Source organism: Chiloscyllium plagiosum, unplaced genomic scaffold, assembly GCF_037043375.1.
Source record: "Chiloscyllium plagiosum isolate Xiang-an unplaced genomic scaffold, Cpla_swu_hap1 HiC_scaffold_16, whole genome shotgun sequence".
Lineage (NCBI taxonomy): Eukaryota > Metazoa > Chordata > Chondrichthyes > Orectolobiformes > Hemiscylliidae > Chiloscyllium > Chiloscyllium plagiosum.
Window position 1 is genome coordinate 41,426,976 of NW_028270154.1, and position 26,767 is coordinate 41,453,742.

Here is a 26,767-nt window from a genome sequence, read left to right on the forward strand (position 1 = left end):
CCATGGAGAGGGCAACATCTTTAAATTGTGAACCAAACTCCCATTTCTTCCCTTTCTTTGAGCTTGTTATCATGTCCTCCCCTCCCCTCCATTCCACCTACTGACTTTTCAAGTCTGACACGAGACACACCATTGTTCTGCCATTCTCACATTCTAGTCATTCTGATAAAGAGTGACCTGGACTTGAAATGTTAGCTCAATCTCTCTCCATGGATGCTGTGATTTCCATCATTTGTTGTTTTCAGTAAAAATTAGTTCTGATACTATGGTTCACCATTGGCTTTCAAGAAGAGAACATACTGTTGTGATTTTAAATCCAGAAGTTCATATACATAGTTTAATTTAGATAAATGCGAGGTGCTGCATTTTGGAAAAGCGAATCAGAGCAGGACTTACACACTTAATGGTAAGATCCTGGAGAGTGTTGCTGAACAAAGAGACTTTAGAGTGCAGGTTCATATTTCCTTGAAAGTAGAGTCACAGGTAGATACGATAGTGAAGAAGGCATTTAGTATGCTTTCCTTTATTGGTCAGAGCATTGAGTATAGGAGTTGGGAGGTCATGTTGCGGCTGTACAGGACATTGGTTAGGCCACTGTTGGAATATTGTGTGCAATTTTGGTCTCCTTCCTATCGGAAAGATGTTGTGAATCTTGAACAGGTTCAGAAAAGTTTTACAAGGATGTTGCCAGGGTTGGAGGATTTGAGCTATAGGGAGAGTCTGAATAGGCTAGGGCTGCTTTCCCTGGAGCGTCAGAGGCTGGGCAGTATGACCTTCTAGAGGTTTATAAAATCATGAGGGGCATGGATAGGATAAATAGACAAAGTCTTTTTCCTGGGGTGGAGGAGTCCAGAACTAGAGGCATAGATTTAGGGTGAGAGGAGAAAGATAGAAAAGAGACCTAAGGGGCAGCTTTTTCACACAGAGGGTGGTATGTGTATGGAATGATCTGCCAGAAGAACTGGTGGAGGCTGATACAATTACAGCATTTAAAAGTCATCTGGATGATAATATGAATAGGAAGGCAAAGTTTGTGAAGGTTTGTAGCTCAGGTTGAGGTTTAGGGTGTAGGTTTGCTCACTGAGCTGTAGGTTTGATATCCAGACGTTTCATTACCTGGCTAGGTAACATCATCAGTGGCGACCTTCAAGTGAAGCGAAGCTGTTGTCTCCTGCTTTCTATTTATATCTTTCTCCTGGATGGGGTTTGTGGTGATGTCATTTCCTGTTCATTTTCTGAGGGGTTAATAGATGGCATCTAGATCTATGTGTTTGTTTATGGCATTGTGGTTGGAGTGCCAGGCCTCTAGGAATTCTCTGGCATGTCTTTGTTTAGCCTGTCCCAGGATAGATGTGTTGTCCCAGTTGAAATGGTGTTTTTTTTCATCCGTGTGTAGGGCTACGAGGGAGAGAGAGGGTCATGTCTTTTTGTGGCTAGCTGGTGTTCATGTATCCTGGTGGCTAACTTTCTTCCTGTTTGTCCTACGTAGTGTTCGTGGCAGTCCTTGCATGGAATTTCGTAGATAACATTGGTTTTGTCCATGGGTTGTACTGGAAGGGTTTAGAGGGATATGGGCCGGGTGCTGGCAAATGAGACGAGATTGTGTTAGGATATCTGTTTGGAATGGATGAGTTGGACCGAAAGGTCTGTTTCCATGCAGTACATCTGTACGACTCTATGACTATGACATATGATTGTGATTGTCCTACTTTAGTAGAACTCATTCTCTTTGTATAAGTGTTCTTTGTTCAAATTTGCTTATAGAAGAAGGTGGCACACAATAGGAGAGTCTCCAAAGTTATGACATATGATTCTTTATGATGAGAGCTTAGGACTAAATATTCCCAAAATTCAGCCAAGTGTCAATTTCAGGAAGTTTCATGATAATTTTCCTCTGTGAGCCCTACCAACTTTTCTTGTGCAGTTTTACACTGTTCACCCCATTAAGTATGCACCACACCTCCACAGTGCTGCTCGCGTGCTATCTTGCACTCAGTCAGGGTGAAATGCTCACCAGTGCTGGCATTTTACAGCATTCACACCATGGCACTATATTTAAATGCCAGCTGCACACTATGTCAAACTTTGCCAGCCTGGTTTGAACAGCTACCTGGATCAGTGAGGTGTCCATGGTCCAAAGAAACACACAACAGGGCCACAGCAATGCCACTTTTGCATGACTTGGGCAAGCACCATTATTTTCTCTCTGCTACCTCACATTCACTCTGACTTTTACATTGCACCTATCTTCCACCAAGGCTCCCAGTTGACTACTTTGAATATTTGAGGAGAAAGTGAGGTCTGCAGATGCTGGAGATCAGAGCTGAAAATGTGTTGCTGGAAAAGCGCAGCAGGTCAGGCAGCATCCAGGGAACAGGAGAATCGACGTTTCGGGCATAAGCCCCCGAAGAAGGGCTTATGCCCAAAACGTCGATTCTCCTGTTCCCTGGATGCTGCCTGACCTGCTGCGCTTTTCCAGCAACACATTTTCTACTTTGAATATTGTATGCATCTTCCCTCAATGGCTCTCATTCCCCCAAACTACAAACTCTTCCCGCCTTCTGAGATTTCTACTCACTTATCCAGGACACAGTTTCCTGGCTGCCGACAGACCAATCCCCTGACTGACCATATAGAACAAAATACTGTGGATGCTGAAAATCTGAAGTTAAGACAGAAAGTGATGGAGAAACTCAGCAGGTTTGGCAGAATCCGTGGAAAGAGAAACAGAGTTAACATTTTGAGTCCAGTGTGACTCCAAGGAAAACGTTTTGAGTTTGGGTTGAAAACGTTAACTTGGTTTTTTCCCCACAGATGCTGCCAGACCTGCTGAGTTTCTCCAGCAATTCCTGTTTTTGGCCCAGATAACCTAACATAGTTTTAGTGCAGCCTGCCATGTACAGCTTTATAGACTTGTGACAGAAATCACCCTAGTTTTCAAATGTGCATATGAAAGCAACATCATAAGGTGAGGGGACGGTTCCTATGTTCCTGAATCTCTTTATTGTTCTCCACCTGTTTCCAATGCATCATTCGACAGTTTTCTTCCTCTTACCAAATGTTTATGAATTGAAATCCTTTCCCTCTTATTTGATGGTTTCCTCATGTGATTTGTACATCAATTATGTATATATTTTCCATTGAAGGTCACACATCAGGATCAAATGACATTGTTATAACTCAACCACCATTTTCAGTTCTATTCATCTTGCTACCAATAAGTTCTTTACCCTTTCCACTACTATGGGCAGTAGCATGGGCAAGTGACCATTTTCAAAACTATTTAGGCAAGTAACCTGATCAGAGTTAACAAAGTTATGACAGAAACATTGTTTGATGATGTGAGTACTTGCTTATCAGGTTGTGAACTCTTAAGGGACTTCTAGTGACGCACATTTTTCTTTGTCTGGATCTCACTGACATTCCTCTGTTAACTACTGAGCAGAAGGAAGACAATGAACAATCACAGCCACTGTAGCAAGGAGATCAAGTAGAAGCAATGAAGATTATTATCCTAAAAGACCATAGAAGCCCAGAACAAAATTGCGATTGACCTCTGTGAAGCAGTGGATAGAGTGAGAGCTTTTCACCAGGATGGATGTCCACAAATTGTGTTACTTCATTCAGAAAGACCAATAACCAATTGTCACAGCTAAGAGAGCATTGACTGTTGTGTTTAAGCTCACTACAGATTTCAACCCTTTGCTTAGGAGTCCTGGCTGCAAGAGCAATATCAGCAACTTGAATCTGTGTGCAATTAATGCTTATATGTGTTCAGAAAGCTTGAATTATGTTTGGAGAAATGCAACGTGTACTGGCTGGATGTGGTCATGTGACCTCTACATCTGCTGTTAGTGTCTTTCTGTACAGTTTGGCAGTTCCAGTTGCTGATGTCACTCTGGCAGCCTAGGATTTCTAGGCAAAGGGTTGGAACTGTAGTGGCACTTTCATCATGCAATCATATAGCAGGGAAGGTGAAAGTCCTCATCACTGCATAGACACTGCAAACCAGGAACTGCCCCTCGCACTGTGATGCTGGATCATTATAACACAGAAAGGAAAGCTAACACCTTGTTTCTTGGCCTGAGAACTGGAGATGCAGGTGGACAGGCTGGTAGAGAGGAGGACAGTCCTTTATCTCAGTTAACCCCACTACCCACCAGCTGCTACACCGGCCAGCGTGAGTTCAGATAGCATCCCGGGTTAATGCAGTCTCCTGCGTGTAGTGGACTCCCAGCAGTGCAGGAAAATGGTCAATAACCTGTGCTGTACAAGGGTAAGGGCTACCATCTTCTCTCTATCACATCACATTCAAAGGGTTATCACTCATTCTAACTCTATCCCTGCATGCTCATCTCACCAAGTCTCATGACTACAACTCGCACTATTGCATGCATCATATCAGTCAATGGCTATCACCCATCTCATTCTCCCATACTACTTACTCTTCATGCCTCCGCACTTCCTATTCACAGTGAGCACTCCTCACCATCTCTCCTTCTCATGCATCAGCATTAACTGTCCGTCTACCCACTTCCATCACACTCAATTCTGCCACTACCCCATCACAAGAAAAGTTGACCCATTCCCCAAACAGTTGACTCCATAGCACACCAACTGATCTACATCTAATCACTGGATTGGTTACGCTGGACCTGCAGGACTGTCTGTATTACAATTCCTTTGATTGCCTGGATCTCACTGTATTATAGTCTAGCTCAGAGGAGCACAAAAGACATTGGTTTTGCAGGCTTTGAAGACATACATTGAATTCAGAATTAATGTTACTTATGAACAGTCCTTTTTGTATATCGAAGGTTAAGGAGATAGGGAAACTATTCATTAATATGTGACCACACTGATACATCCAGCTGGGTCTTATGAGTTTGGACAACTGAAAGATGATTTCATCAGAGATGGGACTCTCTAGGCATAAAAAGCTCCTGCAGTGAGAGCACACCTTGTGAGAGAGGAGAAACTTACGCTCAAGAATGCCATGTGCAGACGCTCTGCTGTTGTCAATCACCAGATTGTGTGTATTGATGGGGGAACAGCCAAAGCTTTGCATTATGCTGAGAGAAATTGCAGTTCAAATAACAACAATCAACTGGAAAAAAAGAAACCTAGCTGCAGAAGAACCAGCAGAAACGTCAAGTACAGAGGGCAGAATCTAAAAGAAAAGGTAGCATGCCCAACAAGAAGCAACAGTTCTTCAACCTGCAAAAAAGTTGAAACGTCTTGCTTACAGTACTAAGCTAGAAAGAAGCAAAACAACTACAGAAAGATGATTGCTGGGGAAATAATTCTAACAAAATATTCTACATCATACAAACGATTGACAGTGTCAAATCTAAAGATAATGAAGGGTTTGCGACTGTTAGAATGATAACTAAAGTGAATGTGAAATGTCAGGTTGACACCACTGTGATGGCTATCTTTATGAGCTTCACAGAATTGTGTGAAATCTGTCATTATAGTGTCCCAAATGCCCTTGAAAATAAGGTTGAGGTTGTATGATGGAACAGTTCTCATCCAAAGAGAACAATGAAGCTGAAAGCCTAATGTAATTGGAAAAATAAAAAATCCCGAATTCCAGATAGTAAATGTTAACCAATTCAACTCAGCTGAAGCAAGTTTAAAACTTGGACTATTGACCCTAAACATGTCAGGAGGGATTTGCTTTGTTTTGCAGGCTTCTATAGCAATGACTGCTGAAGGGTTGACCTTACAGTTTTCCAGGTTAATAGCATCTTAAAGTAGATGAGAGTGTGAGACAAACACACTGTTTGCCAAAGAGAGTCTCAGCCACCCTCAAATTCTCAAGTACAACTTGAAAAATGAGACAGAAGAATTGGAAGAGAAAAACAGAAATTAAAAAACAATAATCCCAACAGACTGGATCAGCAGCTGGGTACCAACGAAATAACCTGTAAAACTAAAATTATATATGAATCCAAAGGCTCTCAGTAAAGCTTTGAAGTGACTTCACGAACCATACCAACTATTGAAGAAATTTTGCCAGGACCTGCCAAAACAAAATTATTTTCTGCCCTTAATGGTTACTAGCAAAGTCAGCTGGATGGAAACAGTCGTTTTCTAAGTACATTTTAGTGAACTTCCCAAAGTGAAAGCTATTGAGGATGATCTGCAAATCTTGGATGTGGAGACACTATGAAAGAAGCCATTTGCAGGCCATCCAAATGACTACTGGAAAGAGTCCGGATAAACCTGAAGTTGAACAAGGAAATATGCAATTGAAGATGCCTGAAGCCAAGTACATAATCATGTGTTGACAGCAAAAGGACTTCACATAAATCTTGACAAGTGAGAGCTATAGCAGAGATGTAACTACCAAAACAGTGCAATGATTTGTTGGACTCACGAACTAGCAAAGCTTTCTAATGTGTCATCAGAATGTGAGCCTCTACACAATATTGGGGCACAGAATAAGAAATAAGTTTCACGAGAATCAAGCAACTAGTGATGAGAAAACTGTACTGTTACTGTAATGTCAAGGGTGAAATCACCTTGCGGTGTGATGCCAACAAAACAGGGTGTTATTGGAATAGCTCTTAGGCAGTAAGGATAACTGGTTACATTTGTACCCAGGGACATAAACACAAGCTGAACAATACTAAACTCAGATAATGAATGAATGCCTGCTTATTTTCTTTGCTTGTGAATATTTTAATTAATAACTGTTTGGGAGAGACAAAGTGACAGAGGAGTCCAACCACAAGCAATGTCAAAGTATCTTCCTCAAACTATCTGCTTTCTTTCTCCTCAAAAGCAAATGCAACAATTGTTACTTCTCTTGCAGAGATATCATATAGAAATGAAATACAAGCAAGGGAAACAGATGTAAATTCCAAACATGTTGTCGAAAACTACACCACCAATGAAGAAGGTTGAAGATACTATAATACTTTCTGCAATCCTCCAGATTTAATGAGAAGCTACAGTTTAACATGATCTGAAAGTCATAAAGCAAGCAAAAATTTGAAAGTGAACCTTCTTACTCAAATCAAACAAGCCATGAAACAAGATGCAACTCTGCTGGTGCTATAGCAAAATGTGATGATAGGATCGGCTGAAAGCAGGAAGGACATACCCTGTTTTTTTAAGAGCATATTAGGTATACAGAGATGAAGTGCTAACCCAAGACTGGATTGTGGAATCTGGAAGGAGGATGAGAAAAGGGATGCTGATGTACATTCATGCAAACTATCAAAAAATTGAGGTACTCCAAGGAAGAGAAGAGTAGGGCTCCACTGACCAAACATGAGCAATGAGATTTAAGACCACATTGGCCAGTGCAGTGTTTGTAATAAATACCAAACCAAGCAAAATAAAGAGCCACTTATGATGCTTGACATCCTTGAGAGACCATAGATGAAATTACAACAAATCTCTTCATTCTCGTAGGAACTGATTACCGTGTCAATACTGACTAGTATTCTGTCCACTGAGAATTAGATTGTTTGATATCAATGATTACCAGTGAGACAGTAGAATTCTTGAAAGCATATTTCAGTCATTATGGCATTGTGATGAGTGACAATAGCATTCAACTCATAAGTACAGAGTTCAACACCATTATAAAGGATTGAGAAATTCAACACCATTCATCCACACTAACCCAGTCAAATGGAAAGGCTGAGGCAGTAATGAAAATCATCAAAGAGATCATTTGAAAAATCAAGCAAATCCAGCATAGACGTAGACAAAACTGTCCCTGAGTGGAAAAATTACCCCAAGGAAGGCATGGAAAGTAGTCAAATCTAAAGACAAATGTCATAGTCTAGCGTACCCAGACTCTTTTTTCCAATGGGGAAAATCTACTGTAGCTAGAAGTATTAACTGGCACGACTGACAAAATCAAGGTGGAATGACAGAAAGCAAATTTTCAGTTTGATAGAATTATCAAGTCATTGCCAAGCAGAGCATTAGAGAACCAGTCTGAGTGCAAATGTTCAAGTGTTAACATCAGCCAACTCACATGACAGCTTGGGATTTTTGTGAGCAGCTGTCAGCTCAGTTGTGTGCAGTGAACATAGAACAGTACAGCACAGGAACAGGCCCTTCGACACGTAATACCATTGTAAACTAATGCTATCTGCCTGCACATGGTCTATATCCCTCTATTCCCTTGCCTGTTCATGTGTCTGTCTAAATGTCTTTTAAAATTGCTATTGTATCTGCTTCTACCACCTCCCCTGGCAGCACATACCAGGCTTTTCTCCAGTCTTCTGGGATCTTGCCTCTGACTAAAGAGTATACAGAGATCTCTGTTAAGACCTTGCTGCCCTCAGTGTCCTCAGTGTAAAAAAAACTTGCCTCGCACATCTCCTTTAAACCTATCCCTTTTCACCTTAAACCTATGCCCTCCAGTATTTGATATTTCCACCCTTGAAAAAAGTCACTCTTCAGCCTCTGACACTCTAGCGAAAACAAATCAAGTTTGTCCAAACTCTGCTTATAAATAAAGCACTCTAATCCAGGCAATATCCTGGCAATATCCAAAGCCTCAACATCCTTCCTATAATGTGGTGATCAGAACTGCACACAATACTCCAAATGTAGCCTAATTAAAGTTTTATCCAGGTGCAACATGACTTGCCAACTTTTATACTCAATCCCCTGACCGGAGAAGACAAAGATGTCACATGCCTTCTTTCCCACTTTATTCATTTGTGTTGCAACTTTCAGGGAGCTATGGAGTTGCACTCCAAGATCCCTCAGTCTATCAATGCTTATAAGGTCCTGCCATTTAATGTATACCTTCCTCTTGCATTTGACCTCCCAAAATGCTTCACCACAGATATGTCAGATTAAACTCCATCTGCCATTTCTCCGCCCAACTTTCTAATTGATCTATATCCTGCTGTAACTTCTGACAACCTTCCTCACTATCCACAACTCCACCAATTTCCATGTCACCTGCAAACTTATTAATCATACCTCTTACATTTTTATCCAAATTATTTTAATATATTACAAAAAAACAAAGCTCCAAGCACTGATTCTGCTGGAACACAAATGGTCATAGACCTACAGTTAGAAAAACACCCTGTACAGTCACCCTCTATCTTTGAAGCCAATTTTGTATCTAACTTATCAACACACCGTGGATAAATGGCAAACTTCTATACCAGCTTACCATGAGGGACCTTGTCAAACGCTTCAGTAAAATCCATGTACGCAACATCCACTGCCCCACCCTCATCAATCATCTTTGTCACTTTCTGTATCAAGTTTGTTAGCTAAGACCTCCTCTGCACAAAGCCATTCTGACTATCCCTAATAAGTCTATTCCCTTCCAAATGCAAGTAAATCCTGTCTCAAAGAAATTTCTCTAATAATTTTCCTACCACTGATGTAAGTCTTACCAGACTATAATTTACTGTATTTTCTGTTGCCTTTCTTAAACAAACAACATTGGCTATTCTCCAGTCTTCTGGGATCTTGCCTATGGCTAAAGAGTATACAGAGATCTCTGTCAAGGCCTTGCTGCCCTCAGTGTCCTGGGATAAGACCATGAGACCATAAGACATAGGAGTGGAAGTAAGGCCATTCGGCCTATCGAGCCCACACTGCCATTCAATCATGGCTGATGGGCATTTCAACTCCACTGACCCGCATTCTCCCCGTAACCCTTAATTCCTTGTGACATCAAGAATTTATCAATCTTGGCCTTGAAGACATTTAGCGTCCCGGCCTCCACTGCACTCTGCGGCAACGAATTCCACAGGCCCAGCACTCTCTGGCTGAAGAAATGTCTCCGCATTTCTGTTCTGAATTTACCCCCTGTAATTCTAAGGCTGTGTCCACGGGTCCTAGTCTCCTCGCCTAACGGAAACAATTTCCTAGCGTCCACCCTTTCCAAGCCACATATTATCTTGTACGTTTCTATTAGATCTCCCCTTAATCTTCTAAACTCCAATGAATACAATCCCAGGATCCTCAGCCATTCCTCGTATGTTAGACCTACCATTCCAGGGATCATCTGTGTGAATCTCTCTGGACACACTCCAGTGCCAGTATGTCCTTCCTGAGGTGTGGGGACCAAAACTGGACACAGTACTCCAAATGGGGCCTAACCAGAGCTTTATAAAGTCTCAGTAGCACAATGGTGCTTTTATATTCCAACCCTCTTGAGATAAATGACAACATTACATTTGCTTTCTTAATCACAGACTCAACCTGCATGTTTACCTTAAGAGAATCCTCGACTAGCACTCCCAGATCCCTCTGAACTTTGGCTTTATGAATTTTCTCACCGTTTAGAAAGTAGTCCATGCTTGTATTCTTTTTTCCAAAGTGCAAGACCTCGCATTTGCTCACATCGAATTCCATCAGCCATTTCCTGGACCACTCTCCCAAACTGTCTAGATCCTTCTGCAGCCTTCCCACTTCCTCAGTACTACCTGCCTGTCCACCTAACTTCATATCATCGGCAAGCTTCGCTAGAATGCCCCCAGTCCCTTCATCCAGATCATTAATATATAACGTGAACAGCTGCAGCCCCAACAATGAACCCTGCGGGACACCGCTTGTCACCGGCTGCCGTTCCAAAAAAGAACCTTTTATCCCAACTCTCTGCCTTCTGTCAGACAGCCAAACCTCAATCCATACCAGTAGCTCACCTTGAACACCATGGGCCCTCAACTTGCTCAGCAGCCTCACGTATGGCACCTTATCAAAGGCCTTTTGGAAGTCTAGATAGACCACATCCACTGGGTTTCCCTGGTCTAACCTACTTGTCACCTCTTCAAAGAATTCCAACAGGTTTGTCAGGCATGACCTCCCCTTACTAAATCCATGTTGACTTGTTCTAATCCAACCCTGCTCTTCCAAGAATTTAGAAACCTCATCCTTAATGATGGATTCTAGAATTTTACCAACAACCGAGGTTAGGCCTATAATTTTCCATCTTTTATCTTGATCCTTTCTTGAACAAGGGGGTTACAACAGCAGTCTTCCAATCTTCTGGGACTTTCCCTGACTCCAGTGACTTTTGAAAGATCTCAACCAATGCCTCTGCTATTTCCTCAGCCATCTCCCTCAGAACTCTAGGATGTAGCCCATCGGGGCCAGGAGATTTATCAATCTTAAGATCTTTTAGCTTTTCTAGCACTTTCTCTTTTGTAATGGCAACCATACTCAACTCAGCCCCCTAACTCCCTTTAATTGTTGGGATATTACTCATGTCTTCCACTGCGAAGACTGACGCAAAGTACTTATTAAGTTCTCCAGCTATTTCCTATCTCCCATCACTAGGCTTCCAGCATCAGTTTGAAGTGGCCCAATGACTACTTTTGCCTGTCGTTTGTTTCTTATGTATTGAAAGAAACTTTTATTATCATTTCTAATATTACTGGCTAGCCTACCTTCATATTTGATCCTCTCCTTCCTTATTTCTCTCTTTGTTATCCTCTGTTTGTTTTTGTAGCCTTCCCAGTCTTCTGATTTCCCAGTGCTCTTGGCCACTTTATAGGATCTCTCTTTTTCTTTAATACATTTCCTGACTTCCTTGTCAGCCATGGCTGTCTAATCCCTCCCCGGATAATCTTTCTTTTCTTGGGGATGAACCTCTGTACAATGTCCTCAATTATACCCACAAACCCCTGCCATTTTTGCTCAACTGTCTTCCCTGCTAGGCTCTGCTTCGGTCTATTTTCGTCAGTTCCTCTCTCATGCCCTCATAATTACCTTTATTTAACTGTAACACCATTACATCCGATTTTGCCTTCTCATAAGATGTCCTAAGTTATCCTTCCTTTTTGCTGCATTCCCAGTCTGCCTCAAGTTTACATCCGCCTGCACACATGCTATCCTACTGCTTATCTTTCCATTTAACTTCATACTCCCTGTCGCTTCCACTTTCCCTTCCCCCCAACTCAGAAGTTTAAAGTCCTACTGACCACCCTATTTATCCTCTTCGCTAGGACATTGGTACCTGATCGGTTCAGGTGGAGACCATCCCAACGGTACAGATTCCCCCCGGTTCCAAAACTGATGCCAATGCCCCATGAAGTGAATTCCTCTTTCCCACACCAATCCCTTAGCCACGTGTTTACTTCCCTAACTTTCTTATCCCTATGCCAATTGGCACGTGGCTCGGGCAGTAATCTGGAGATTATGACCCTTGAGGACCTGCACTTCAATTTCCTAGTGCTTGATAATCCCCAAACAGGTCCTCCACCCTAGCTTTGCCTATATTGTTAGTCCCAACATGGACCACAACAACTGGATCCTCCCCCTCCCACTCCAATATCCTTTCAATAGATCCCATCAAGCCTTGGGCACTTATCTATCTTAATGTTTTTCAAGATACCCAACACCTCCTTCTTCTTAATATTGACATGGCCTGGAATATCAACATACCTTCCCTCCCTAATCTTATTAACATCCACGTCCTTCTCCCCCTTCTGCAGTACTGGACATTTTAATCCTCTATTTTCCAAGGTTTTGTAACTAAAGAAGCTGTACCTCAGTAGCTTTGTACTCAAGATGGTGCTGTAAGTGGCAATGTATACACTTTTCACTGTACTCATTGGGTATATGTGACAATAAATGCTAATTCTAATTCTAAATTGTAACAGAACATCATTCCAAATCTATGGGTGACTGACTTCTGCTATTATCTTACCACATGACCCTCAGTACAATTCCGCTGCATTCATAAATCACTAGTGCTTGAACCACATTAGTTAACCTCAGATATGACATCATAAGTAGCGCATTGTGGAGATTTTTTTTTAGATTCCCTACAGTGTGGAAACAGGCCCTTCGGCCCAACTAGTCCACACCAACCATCTGAAGAGTAACCCACCCAGACCCATTCTCCCTAACTAACACACCTAACTCTACGGGCAATTTAGCATGACCAAGCACCTGGAGGAAACCCACACAGACACGGGGAGATTGTGCAAACTCCACACAGACAGTTGCCCAAGGCTGGAATTGAACCCGGGTCCCTCGCACTGTGAGGCTGCAGTACTAACCACCAAGTACGAACCAGGCCTGAGTCTGCTTAGCTTCCGAGATCAGACGAGATCAGGCGTTTTCAGACTAGTATGGCCGCAGGCTTTTCTCGCCACTGTACTTACTTTCCTAGCTACTGCAACTACACTTTCATGTCACGTTTTAATTTCTTACACTCTTTATCTATGCGCAAGTGAAAACCTGTTAATTCAGGGACAAGGATGATATCAACAGAATTGAGTGATGGCTCCTCTCAGTCTGAATAAAGCTATAGTCATATTCATGGCACATTTAGAACCCTTATTCAACAGACAATTGAAATCCTTAAGGAAAGATTCCTTACCCTTAAGCCTCAAAGATAAAGGGTGGATAGACAATTAAAATTGCCCAGCATATGCTAGAAGCTGACTACAGGTTTCAGTCTCTCCATTAAGCAGGTGGAAAAGATCCAAACCAGCTGGGTCTTGTTTTTACATTTGTAAATTTGGATCCATTTATGTCATTGACACTCAACTACAATTTAAACTGTACAACCTGATCAGGAAGCTGCATTGGCTTTCCTTTCAGATGCAAACAGCAGGGAAGTGGATTGCGGCTGAACGAGGCCAAAACAGGTCAGTATTTTTAGCTTCCTGGCAGTTATACGAACTACCTACTTAATGCCATTGCAATTAACTGCTGCATTCTGCCTGGAACAAGTTGATGTCATCTCGTCTGAGTTAAAAGAAACATGGCTCTTAAAACCAGCTGGATTTCATTCTCTTGCGGGTGGGTAGAAAACTAACCTGTCAGGATGATCTCCTACAGAAATCTATTGACAGCTATAATCCAGGCCACACTACATTTGGAACATGACAACAGTTGATTTTGTTAAACCCAGGAATAGAGCTATTGTTAAATTTCTGTCTCCCCTATTCTGCATACTCTTGTTTTTGCTTTATGTAAAATGATTTCAAACTTTAACAAATTTAACTCAGTTCATTTTGCTTCCAACCCTGAATTATTAAAGGAGGTTGAACATGACAATGAACAAAGTGATTGAGGGTCAAAAAGAAACAAGTGTAATGCATAGAAAATTATAGTAATTATCAGCACACTGTCTTTCACTGGAAAATAATATAAAATTGTTAAATTGTATCCTCCAACTTGTCCTTGGGTGACTAAAGATTTTTGCATAAAATTTAAGATTTAAATAATGAATATTTTCCAAGCTCTTGAGCAGATAAAAAGTGAATATATGTGAATATTTATTTTCTTTGTACAAATTGTATTAAGCATTAATAATGTCTTAACCTTAAGGGAGTAGAATCTGATATTGGTTCTAATTATTCACAGAAATAATGTAATCCTAGCTCTTGTATGAAAGCCACAAATGGAACCAAATATTGCATGTAGAGCTTTTTTTTGGAATAGAGCCAGTATAAAGAACTCTGGCTATTATCAATGCTTGTGCTAACTTGCCCTAGTCTCCACAGTATTGTAAGTATAGGGCAAACATGGGAGGCTTTTTAACACAATTGACATGATAATAGTCCTTTATGGATTATAGCTAATTACTTTCAAGGTAAGGAGAAGCCAACTGGACCAGGCAAATGAGGATATGTTAACCTAAGCAATATAGTAAATAGCATATTTTAATTTTTTGCTAAATTTTCAACCTGAAGGTTCAAAGGACAGTAAAATATCTTTAAGTATTCAAAAGGAAATTTTAATGCAGGAAATCTGAAATAGAAACAGGAAAGTTTGTGAATATATAATCTGTGTTATCAAACCTGTTAAAATGTTTCCAGTACTCTATTTTAATTAGGAATCTAATAACATTATGATTACAGAAATGCCTAACTTCTGTGAAATTCATCTGAGCACTGTTTTAAGAGTAGAGGTGACTAAACTGGCTTTTTCAAAATCAATGGTGTACTTGTGCTGCTATCTGGATGCTGCAAGTCCATCCCACTAGCAAATCTGATCCTGCTGTAAATCATAGGGTTAAATTTAATTCCCTAGATGGAAACAGTTTAGTAAAGTAACAATTCAGTGAGCACTGTGAGGAGATTCAGCCTATTTCTTTTTACAGATGGATCTCAAAAATATTGTGCAATATATAACTCCACCTGAATCTGGGCATAATTAAGGAGTGGCTAGCATGCGGGTATGGCCTTTTGGAAATCAATTGACTGACTTCTGCTTGGTCTGAAGAAATTGGTCCACAACAAAAGATGTCATGATTTGGAGATGCCGGTGTTGGACTGGGGTGTACAAAGTTAAAAATCATACAACACCAGGTTATAGTCCAACAGGTTTAATTGGAAGCACACTAGCTTTCGGAGCGATGATCCTTCATCAGGTGATTGTGGAGGGCTCGATCGTAACACAGAATTTATAGCAAAAATTTGCAGTGTGATGTAACTGAAATTATACATTGAAGAATTGATTGTCTGTTAAGTCTTTCATCTGTTAGAATACAGTGATAGTTTCACTTCTTTCATGTGTAAATCACAAAACCCTTTTTTTAAAAGTTGCATTCTTGGGTTAGCTGTTAACAATGGTGATAGCTAGACAATATGTTGAAGGTGTTAGCCCCCTGCGTTCTCTATCTATGACCTGATGTTTAGATTGATTCTAATCTTAAAAGTGAGATAACAGAGTTTTACATAAATTCATGCAGTTTTTGAGCTCAGAGTTCTACATGGGTGTATGCAGTGTTTGAGCAAAGTGCAATGTAACTCTGCAAGTACAAAAAAATTCACCACACAAAATATATGTGTGCATTTGGGTCTTTGTCTGTCTGTGTGTGTGTCTGTCTGGGGTGGGGGTTGTGAGTGTGAGAAAGTGTGTGGGTGTGAGTGTGTGTGTAGTGAGTGCAGAGTGTCTTAAGTCTGTGAGGGGGTGCATGTGTGGGAGTATGTGTGTCTATAAGGGTGTGTGTGGGTGTGTGTGTGCGCGTCTGTGTGTACCTGTGTCCATGTGTCTGTGAGAGTGTGTGTGTGTAGGAATACTGTGTGTGTGTGTGTGTGTAGTGCAATGGTGATCACCTGTAATGTGACATTAATGTAATGTGGGTTCATGTCACATTACAGGTGATCACCATTGCACTACACACACACACACACAGATATTCCTACACACACACACTCTCACATACAAACGGACACAGGTACATACAGACGCGTACACAGACACCCACACACACCCTTACAGACACACATACTCCCACACATGCACCCCCTCACAGACTTAAGACACTCTGCACTCACTACACGCACACACCCACACACTTTCTCACACTCACAACCCCCACCCCAGACAGACACACACACAGACAGACAAAGACCCACATGCACACATATATTTTGTGTGGTGAATTTTTTTGTACTTGCAGAGTTACGTTGCACTTTGCTCAAACACTGCATATATTCATGTAGAACTCAGAGCTCAAAAACTGCATGAATTTATGTAAAACTCTGTTATCTCACTTTTTAGGTTAGAATCAATCTAAACATCAGGTCATAGACAGAGAACACAGGAGGCTAACACCTTCAATATATTGTCTAGCTATCACCATTGTTAACAGCTAACCCGAGAATGCAACTTTTAAAAAAAGGGTTTTGTGATTTACACATGAAAGAAGTGAAACTATCACTGTATTCTAACAGATGAAAGGCTTAACAGACAATCAATTCTTCAATGTATAATTTCAGTTACATCACACTGCAAATTTTTGCTATAAATTCTGTGTTACGATCAAGCCCTCCACAATCACCTGATGAAGGAGCGTCGCTCCAAAAGCTAGTGTGCTTCCAATTAAGGTCTTTGGACTCCTCCATCGCCAGACCACAACAACACGACGGTTGGAGGAAGAGCGCCTCATCTTCCGCCTAGGAATCCTCCAACCACAAGGGATGAACTAGGATTTCACCAGTTTCCTCATTTACCCTCCCCCCACCTTGTCTCAGTCAAATCCATCGAACTCAGCACCACCTTCCTAACCTGCAATCTTCTTCCTGACCTCTCCGCCCCCACCCCAGTCTGACCTATCACCCTCACCTTGACCTCTTTCCACCTATCGCATTTCCGATGCCCCTCCCCCAAGTCCCTCCTCCCTACCTTTTATCTTTGCCTGCTGGACACACTTTCCTCATTCCTGAAGAAGGGCTTATGCCCAAAACGTCGATTCTCCTTTTCCCTGGATGCTGCCTGACCTGCTGCGCTTTTCCAGCAACACATTTTCAGCTCTGATCTCCAGCATCTGCAGACCTCACTTTCTCCTCCAATTAAACCTGTTGGACTATAACCTGGTGTTGTACGATTTTTAACAAAAGATGTGGTTGAGTTATGTGGTTTTGAAGGAAGGGGTGAGAAACGTGAAACATGGTAACCTGTTTGTGAGTCATGGAGAAACACTGCTGCATCCTTGTTGCTTTTGTCTGTGTCTTTATTCCAAGGTGGATGTTATGATCCAGTAGAAACTGTTAATATTTAGACAGAGAGCCAAATGCCCAGTAATTAACTGGACGACCATGCCTTAAAATCTCACATTTTAAAATAAAACAAGCTTTATTGCATCTATTAGATATATTGTCACAATGTTGGTCATTTTACAAGATCACTATGCCCTTGAGGTTTTTTTCCAGAGAGGGGATAATTGGCCAGGTTCCAAATGGGAGAAAGTGAGGCTGCAGATGCTGGAGATCAGAGCTTAAAAATGTGTTGCTGGAAAAGCGCAGCAGGTCAGGCAGCATCAAAGGAGCAGGAGAATCAACGTTTCGGGCATAAGCCCTTCTTCAGGAATGAGGAAGGTGTGCCAAGCAGGCTAAGATAAAAGGTAGGGAGGAGGGACTTGTGGAGGGGCGTTGGGAATGCGATAGGTGGAAGGAGGTTAAGGTGAGGGTGATAGGCCAGAGAGGGGGTGGGGGAGGAGAGGTCGGGAAGAAGATTGCAGGTCAAGAAGGCGGTGCTGAGTCTGAGGGTTGGGACTGAGAAAAGGTGGGGGAATGGGAAATGAGGAAGCTGGAGAAATCTGAGTTCATCCCTTGTGGTTGGAGGGTTCCTAGGCGGAAGATGAGGCGCTCTTCCTCTAGGCGTCGTGTTGCCATGGTCTGGCGATGGCGGAGGCCAAGGACCTGCATGTCTTTGGCGGAGTGGGAAGGGGAGTTAAAGTGTTCAGCCACAGGGCGGTTGGGTTGGTTGGTGAAGGTGTCCCAGAAGTGTTCTCTGAAATGTTCCGCAAGCAGGCGGCCTGTCTCCCCAATGTATAGGAGGCCACAACGGGTGCAGTAGATGCAGTAAGTGATGTGTGTGGAGGTGCAGGTGAATTTCTGATGGATATAGAAGGATCCCTTGGGGCCTTGGAGGGAAGTGAGGGAGGAGGTGTGGGAGGTGTGGTCCTCCCTACCTTTTATCTTAGCCTGCTTGGCACACCCTCCTCATTCCTGAAGAAGGGCTTATGCCTGAAACGTCAATTCTCCTGCTCCTTTGATGCTGCCTGACCTGCTGCGCTTTTCCAGCAACACATTTTTCAGGCTCCAAATAGGCTGGGTTTGAAAGTTTTATTGGGGCCATTTTTGTTTACCCCTAATAGATAGCACCTCCAGCCTAAGGCTTACATGTCTTTAAAAAACAGGTCTAATCAAAGGGGAGTGGCCAGCTAGTAGTGTATCTAGCCTTTGTTGAGATTCGAGTCTTTGATTCAGTTCAGCAGCAGTGTGTGTGAAGAAAGGTTGCTGGATCTCACCCTCCTTCTACCCTTCTGACTTCATAACCTGTAAGCCTGGCTTGGTTCATTTTTACTCTTTGTGCTAAGGAATGTCGTTCAGGGGATTGTTGCAAGTATTTTCAGAACAGCGTCATTATGTTGGGGCTGGTCTGTTTGGTTTTGGATCGGACACGTTATCCGGTGATCCATTTTCTGTTCTTTGTGTTTCATCCTGTAATTTTGTAAATAAATTCTGTTTGTTTAAAACTTGGCAGTCGAATCAGCTAATTCACTCCAGGAGTATCCCCAATACACTTACATAAAACAAATAGCAAATTTATGGTCCTGGCTACCTGCTTAAAAATGTTTGAGGGGTCGGGGCCTGATCAATAACAATATAAACTTAAAGAAAACAAGTACTAATAACAGCAATAATTTATAACTATGTTTTAAGAATCCAAGTTCTCTTAACTTATAAATTCTTAAAGGTTCATCCTCTTCTTCAGGAACTAACCCAATAGCCATAGACCTCCTGATTTCACTTTAAGAATTGACTAGATAAAATCACAACTTTATTACTTTTCCTGGGGGCTAGCAGGCAATATGATCACTTTTCTTTAAAAAAATTATAAAACCTTGTGATTAGTTCCTACTGCTACAGTAAAAAGTTGTCAATTACATCTTGATTGGAGAGAGCTACATCCCCATGTTAAAAAAGAACTTAAAGCATTATTACTACTCACTAACAAAGTTGAAAAGGAGGGAAATGGTTCAATTCTTCTCACGTAGTTTTGGTGGAATCCATATGGAATTTATCAGAGCTAAAAACAATTAGAGTCATAGAGATGTACAGCATGGAAACAGACCCTTCAGTCCAACCTGTCCATGCCGACCAGATATCCCAACCCAATCTAGTCCCACCTGCCAGCACCTGGCCCATATCCCTCCAAACCCTTCCTATTCATATACCCATCCAAATGTCTCTTAAATGTTGAAATTGTACCAGCCTCCACCACATCCTCTGGCAGCTCATTCCATACACATACCACCCTCTGTGTGAAAACATTGTCCCTTAGGTCTCTTTTATACTTTCCCCTCTCACCCTAAATCTATGCCCTCTAGTTCTGGACTCCCCGACCCCAGGGAAAAGACTTTGTCTATTTATCCTATCCATGCCCCTCATAATTTTGTAAACCTCTGTAAGGTCACCCCTCAGCCTCTGACGCTCCAGGGAAAACAGCCCCAGCCTGTTCAGCCTCTCCCTGTAGCTCAGATCCTCCAACCCTGGCAACATCCTTGTAAATCTATTCTGAACCCTTTCAAGTTTCACAACATCTTTCTGATAGGAAGGAGACCAAAATTGCATGCAATATTCCAATAGTGGCCTAACCAATGTCCTGTACAGCTATAACATGACCTCCCAACTCCTGTACTCAATACTCTGACCAATAAAAAAAAGCATACCAAACGTCTTTTTCACTATCCTATCTACCTGCGACTCCACTTTCAAGGAGCTATGAACCTGCACTCTAAGGTCTCTTTATTCAGTAACACTCCCTAGGACCTTACCATTAAATGTATAAGTCCTGCTAAGATTTGCTTTCCCAAAATGCAGCACATCGCTTGTATCTGAATTAAACTCCATCTGCCACTTCTCAGCCCATTGGCCCATCTGGTCAAGATCCTGTTGTAATCTGAGGTAACCCTCTTCGCTGTCCATTACACCTCCAATTTTGGTGTCATCAGCAAACTTACTAACTGTACCTCTTATAATCGCATCCAAATCATTTATGTAAATGGCAAAAAGTAGGGGACCCAGCACCGATCCTTGTAGCACTCCACTGGTCACAGACCTCCAGTCTGAAAAACAACCCTCGACCCTACCCTCTGTCTTCTATCTTTGAGCCAGTTCTGTATCCAAATTGCTAGTTCTCCCTGTAGTCTGCGAACTCTAACCTTGCTAATCAATCTCCTATGGGGAACCTTGTCGAATACCTTACTGAAGTCCAGATGTATCACATCTACCGCTCTGCCCTCATCGATCCCCTTTGTTACTTCTTCAAGACACTCAATCAAGTTTGTGAGACTTGATTTCCCACGCACAAAGCCATATTGACTATCCCTAATCAGTCCTTGCCTTTCCAAATACATGTAATCCTATCCCTCAGGCTTCCCTCCCATCGACGTCAGGCTCACTTGTCTGTAGTTTTCTGGCTTGTCCTGCTGGGGAAAGAAATGTAGTTCTGAAAGCTAATTTTAAAGGACTAAATTCAATTCAGTGTTCTTTGCATCATAGTTCCATTTCTTTGATCAGACACTTACCCTCACACAGGCAATCCATTTCTTCCATCTCCAGAATTCTCTTTTCACCTGTATTCTTCTTTCTTGGCCCTTACTCTGTAGACCTTTTACTTACAGTAGTCTAATCCCTTAGAATTTTCACGCATAATCTTGACTTCTATTCAATCCAGCAGCCTGGCACTAAACCTCTCTTAGCTTGCCAATTTAATTGTTTGAGTTGAAAACAATGGCACTGGAAAAGCACAGCAGGTCAGGTGGCATCCTAGGAGCAGGAACTCACATTCCTGATGAAGGGCTTATGCTCTTCTGCTCCTGCTCCTCGAATTCTGCCTGACCTGCTGTGCTTTTCCAGCTCCACACTTTTCAACCCTGACTCTCCAGCATCCGCAGTCCTCACTTTCTCCATTTTAATTGTTTGCTCCACTTCCATTTCATTCTCTCTGCCCTCAGTGTCTTCTAATGTTCCATTGAAGTTCATCAGAAGTTCAAGAAATGGTATTACATTGTTTAATTTGGCAGTTTACAACCTTTCAGATGTGACATGGAGTACATTATATTTTTCCAGACAGCAAGTGTCAGTAATGGTTCTGTAATTGCCATTGATATCTTGCCTAGACCAATCTTTTGTTATAGCACAATCCAGCATCATGCCTTTTGCCTTACACCATGTCCCCTTTGTCATTTAATCTCTTCTTAATCTACCAATTACAGATTTTACTAATCTTACCATTTTGTTTTTTTTCTCCCCTCCCTTAGTGTTTGTTTAAAAAACAACATATGTTTGATTTCTTCTCGTTGTGATAAAACGTTATAGGGTGGAATCTTGATGAGGTGTTATGAATCTCACCTGCCAGATGTAGAGCTGGGAACCACCAATTAGATAGTAGCAAGGCAACCATTGGGCCTTTCTCTAAGATCAAGACCTGGGAATGGAAGCCCTGCCCAGTGAGAGCTTTTGACCAAACAGAGACCAACAGATCTTCCACTCAATAGTGTCACAGAGGACATGGTGGCTGCTGATGAAGTGCAGCCCTGTAATCCTAGGTTTGTGAAGGGCTCGGGCCCGAGAAAAGTGGTGCAAGGGGTGTGGTTCTCAGATTAGAAATGAGGACAACCAGGGCAGAGGAACCTGGTGTCCAGTTCTTTGAACTGGTCTCTGATCAAGCACCATCCCCTATTCACAAACCCCTCCTTCTCCCTATTAGCAGAGTAAATTGTGAAGGCCAGACATTCTGAATGTATCACTGCTGTAATGAATGGTAGTCTCATACAGGTCATATCCAGCTGTTATCAAACTACTAAGCACTGGATTAAGAATTGAATGTGCTGAAGAAATACAGCATCTGTGGAGAGAGAAGTTAGTGCTTCAAGTCCAAAATAACATTAACCCTGTTTCTCTTCCCAAGTGTTTCTCCAGTGCTGTTGAACTGCTATTGACTGACCAAGTCTCTGAAACGTACAGGAGCATGGGGATAACTGCAGCCACCCCATAAATCCTGACCCAGTCCCCATTTCTTAATACCTTGTCTGGCTTAGTCTCAGTATAATCCTGGTCTGGAGCGAAGTTGAAAAAGCCATCTGATAAATACAAAACCACTGGAGCAGAGGTAATTCCTGCTGAAACTTTGAAATAAATGGGAAATCCACTTCTGACACAACTGCATAAATTCATATCCCTCATCTGGGTACCGAAGCATCGCAAGCATTATCAAATTACTATATTTAAGAAGGGATCCATCTAATTGATGTAACATCGGAGGAATCTCCATGTTACCTGCTCCATAGGAGATTTGTCTGGCAAGTTGAATTCATCAGACATCTATTCTGATTTCCATGTCCCTCAAACTATAGCTGATCAGCGAGTTTAGTCAGATAGAAAGCTAAATTTATTTGAGGCAAGTTGGGGCATTAACAAGGCATTTAGCAAACAATAGTCCCCCAATTTGGCAACTTGTCACACTGCTTGATAAAAGTGAGCTGTTCCTAAAATTGTGATCAACCTCACTGGACCGCTCATCTAATCCTGTCATATATCTCACCATAGTTGCTCAGATCCCTATAAGATTCCATCCTTATTCTTTCAATGAAATCTTAATGGAAAAGTCAAAGGGTTGTGATCCACATAAATAATAATCTCTGCAGTCATTTGATATGTAGCTTTCAAAATGCTGTCAATGCAAAATTATATTTTCCACTGGTGAATCCTTCCATTGGCTTGACATTTAGTTTGTGAGTAAATGACTGCTGTTAGACCTCTTCTCACTTTCCTGGAACAATATTCACCAATGCCAATGTCTCTAGCATCAACAGCCAGCTTAAATTGCTTTGCATCATTGCACAAAGTCAATGGCTCACTGACATTCTTTTGTCCGTTCGAATTTCTTGCCTTTATTTAACAAGCCAGTACTCTTGAAATTTGGGGCCAACTTCAAATAAAATCCACTTATGCCAATTTATTCAAAACTTGTGTTTTTTATTTCAGCAAAGGGAATTCCAATGTAAACCATACTTTTGATTCCCAAGGTGTAATTTGACCTTCTTCTGCAGTGAGGCCTAAATAAGTCACTTTTTCTTTGGCAAACTTACTTTTGGAAAAATTAAGACCATATTTGTTCTTTGTAATGACCAAACAAATTGTTAAATTGATTATGTGCATTAATTTATTCCAGAGCTGTTCATCACTTCTTTGAACATTTGAGGCATAAAATTTGAACCTTGATTTGATTATATTTCTTTAAGTAATCCATATCTTGGACAAGAAACCTAAGATTCAGTCCTATCTTGGACATACGTAGGACTTCATTTGCCGTAGTATATTTGCTCATGTGATTTGACCAATATATATGTTTATTTAAATCATCTATGACGTGGTGCTACTTTTTGAAGCCCTATGGATCAGGCACACTATTAATTTAAAGCCATTGTTGCTTCTTAGCTCCGTTCAAACTGATTCTACATCTAGATTTTATGAGCCAATATCCTTTCTCACTGTTGTGTCCTTAACTAACAACTGAATGCCAACTTCTATTTCTTTTTGACTGTCTTTCCTAAATATTAAATACTCTTAGATGTTTAGTTCCTAGCATTGGTTATCCTGCAGCCAAGTCTCCACAGTTACTATCATAATGTGGCTATGAGCAAAAAATTGCACTGTTAATTCATCTACCTTATTGCAAATACTCTGTGCACTCAGATACATTCAGATTTATCTTGTTAACATGTCAATGTATCTGTTTTTGTACTCTGGCCTATTTGCAACTAGTTTGTGTTTCCTCAAAAAAATCAAATCCACGATAGCTCATTGTTTACAAGCAATAATAATGGTATTGATTGGTATGAAAATGAGAATTAAAATATAATTTGTGTTGTTAGTATCTCTAAACATGACAATGACATGACGGCTTTAAAGGTGATAACAGACAGAATGTCTGATTGCCCATTCTCTCAGCTCTCACAATCCTTTAATCTCACATTTTGAACCAGAACATTTATGCCAATGTATTTAAATATCCTCAGAGACCAAATTATTTTATCCACCCTGTTACTGTTAACATCCTGTGTGTTAGTGAAAATTATAAACCTTAATCCATGAATTCATTCTGTTTCAGGAACAGCAGGATACAGAGACTGGGGGATTATTTTCAAGTAGACACTTCGGTGAAAGCCTTGTTTTTCTGGTAAGACTGAGTCATTGAGAAAGAATTGTAAAGATTGTAAAATGCTCCATATTTTAAAAAATTAAAATATGTTCTATATGCTCTGCAAGTGTGTACTTAGTAAGATGCTATTTAAAGTTATTTTTTAAAGTCAAATTTTAAAAGACTAAGTTTGACCTGTTGAGATTTATCCTTCTATTTACATACTGTGAAAAGTTACTGAAATAAAGTTTACCACTCCTACTGCAGTGAACATTGTTACTGGGAATATATGACCAATGTTACATATAATTTTACATAAATCTATCAGTATTAATTTTTTGATGATTCTGTCAGCTACCTTTTTCTTTTATCATCTTTGTTTTAATACATGAGAATAAGCTGACATTGTAAAATTATTCATCTGATCCATATTTTCTTTGTGAAGTTCTCAGGGACAGTTCTGACATTTGTCCCCTCCATTAAAACACCAGCTGCTCTTTCATCCAAAACAATACCCTCATTGCACTGTCCCTCTTAGAAATGCAACACTGCCCCACCTCTGTCCCCTGACCAGAATTATGAATAGCTGCAAAATCTTCATGTTGATCACAGGAAACAGACAAGCAAGATTCTGTAAAATCTTTACCTCTCTTCCTGAGCTCCAAGTAGCACAGTGGTTAGCACTGCTGCCTCACAGCGCCAGAGACCTGGCTTCAATTCCCACCTCAGGCGACTGACTGTGTGGAGTTCGTACATTCTCCCCATGCCTGTGTGGGTTTACTCCGGGTGCTCCGGTTTCCTCCCACAGTCCAAAAATGTGCAGGTTAGGTGAATTGGCCATGCTAAATTGCCCATAGTGTTAGGAGAAGGGGTAAATGTAGGGGAATGGGTCTGGGCTGGTGGCGGGTTGGGTGGACCTGTTGGTCCGAAGGGCCTGTTTCCACACTGTAGGTAATCTAATCAGACCCCATTTATAAATATCTCAGGGAGAAGTTGATAAAGGTGACTAGGATAGAAATTGATTTGTATGTTCAAATGCCTTTTACCAAATGCTGATTTGCAACCAGGTGGAAATAACCCTGAATAGGGTTCACTGGGGCTTGGAGAAGAGATGGATTGGAAGGTTTGGAAGAATCTATGGATGATTGGATGACTGCCATCTTTTTTTCAGTGCTGCTGACCCATTATATAGGCATCTAATGGAGGAAGCAGCTGGATAACTGCCAGCTGCTGCCTTCCAAGGGCATTAAATAAGCAGAGGGGAATTGCTCTGAACAGAATGTGAAAGAGGTGAGAAATGGGAGATGCATGAACAGCTGACACCAATGGCAGCAGCCAAACCAGAATACCTGAACTAGATCTTTAACCTCTTGTCTATGAGCATTTAAAACTTCCTGTACTTAGGCTGGGAGCATATATTGCTGGGGACACTAACATCAAATTGACAGCTTTTATTGTTTGTTCATGTGTGTGCATACAGTTCTAACTTTGAAATATACTACTCCTATTTATGAAATCTGAGCAGTATCAATAAACTTAGTTTTAGGTGACATTGCTTTCAGTTCGTATGAAACTGTACTCTTGAAATAAATCAGAGTGGTGTGAGCTAAGCTTATCTATTTAGATTTTACGTGCAACTATAACAGCTGTTGGCTCACTTTAGTCACTTTAGAAGGTTGTATTCTTGAGGTCTGAGTGCAATTTTACATGTGGCACTTACATGACTGATCAATTACTTTCTAGCATTGTAGAAAAAAAAAACTAAAGATTGTAAGCGTACTGCTTTATATGGATTATCTTGTATCTTTCTAGAAATGAAAGCAGACAGTTGTACAACATTTTGTATAAATGCAGGCAGTAGTTCAGTAAATAATGTGATGTGTGAAATTTGTCTGGTTATATTTCTGATACATACATAAGGAGAAATGGAATCACAGTTTGCACCTTTTGTGAAGTCCTCTGATTTACTTCCAGTAACTTGATAATGCAGTGAACATAACATGAAGTACGAGCTCTATGGGTAGCTTGCTTGGATGAATTCCACAAAATTAGAAGTGTCATGTTCATTATGGTTGTGCCAATGCATGGCACAAGTAATTCAATTTATCTATTTCACCACAATGTTTATTATTTATATCTGTAACCAAAA

At 41.1% G+C, this 26,767-nt stretch overlaps 1 protein-coding gene and 1 long non-coding RNA gene across 5 annotated transcripts in view; one reads left to right on the forward strand and one right to left on the reverse strand.

The window, feature by feature from the left end:
• The window catches only part of LOC122556629 (uncharacterized), a 40,500-nt gene extending 15,023 nt beyond the window's left edge, over positions 1-25,477 (reverse strand). Inside the window, exon 1 of the long non-coding RNA XR_006313590.2 lies at positions 25,265-25,477. This is a non-coding gene — a long non-coding RNA (uncharacterized LOC122556629). The remainder of the gene's footprint in view (positions 1-25,264) is intronic.
• Positions 1-26,767, forward strand: part of LOC122556625 (neuropeptide Y receptor type 6-like) — an 88,865-nt gene that overhangs the window by 56,174 nt on the left and 5,924 nt on the right. For all 4 annotated transcript variants that reach the window (XM_087995322.1, XM_087995323.1, XM_043703551.2 and 1 more), the window contains one exon: positions 24,589-24,657. The gene's annotated coding sequence lies outside the window, so the exon portion shown is untranslated. The remainder of the gene's footprint in view (positions 1-24,588; positions 24,658-26,767) is intronic.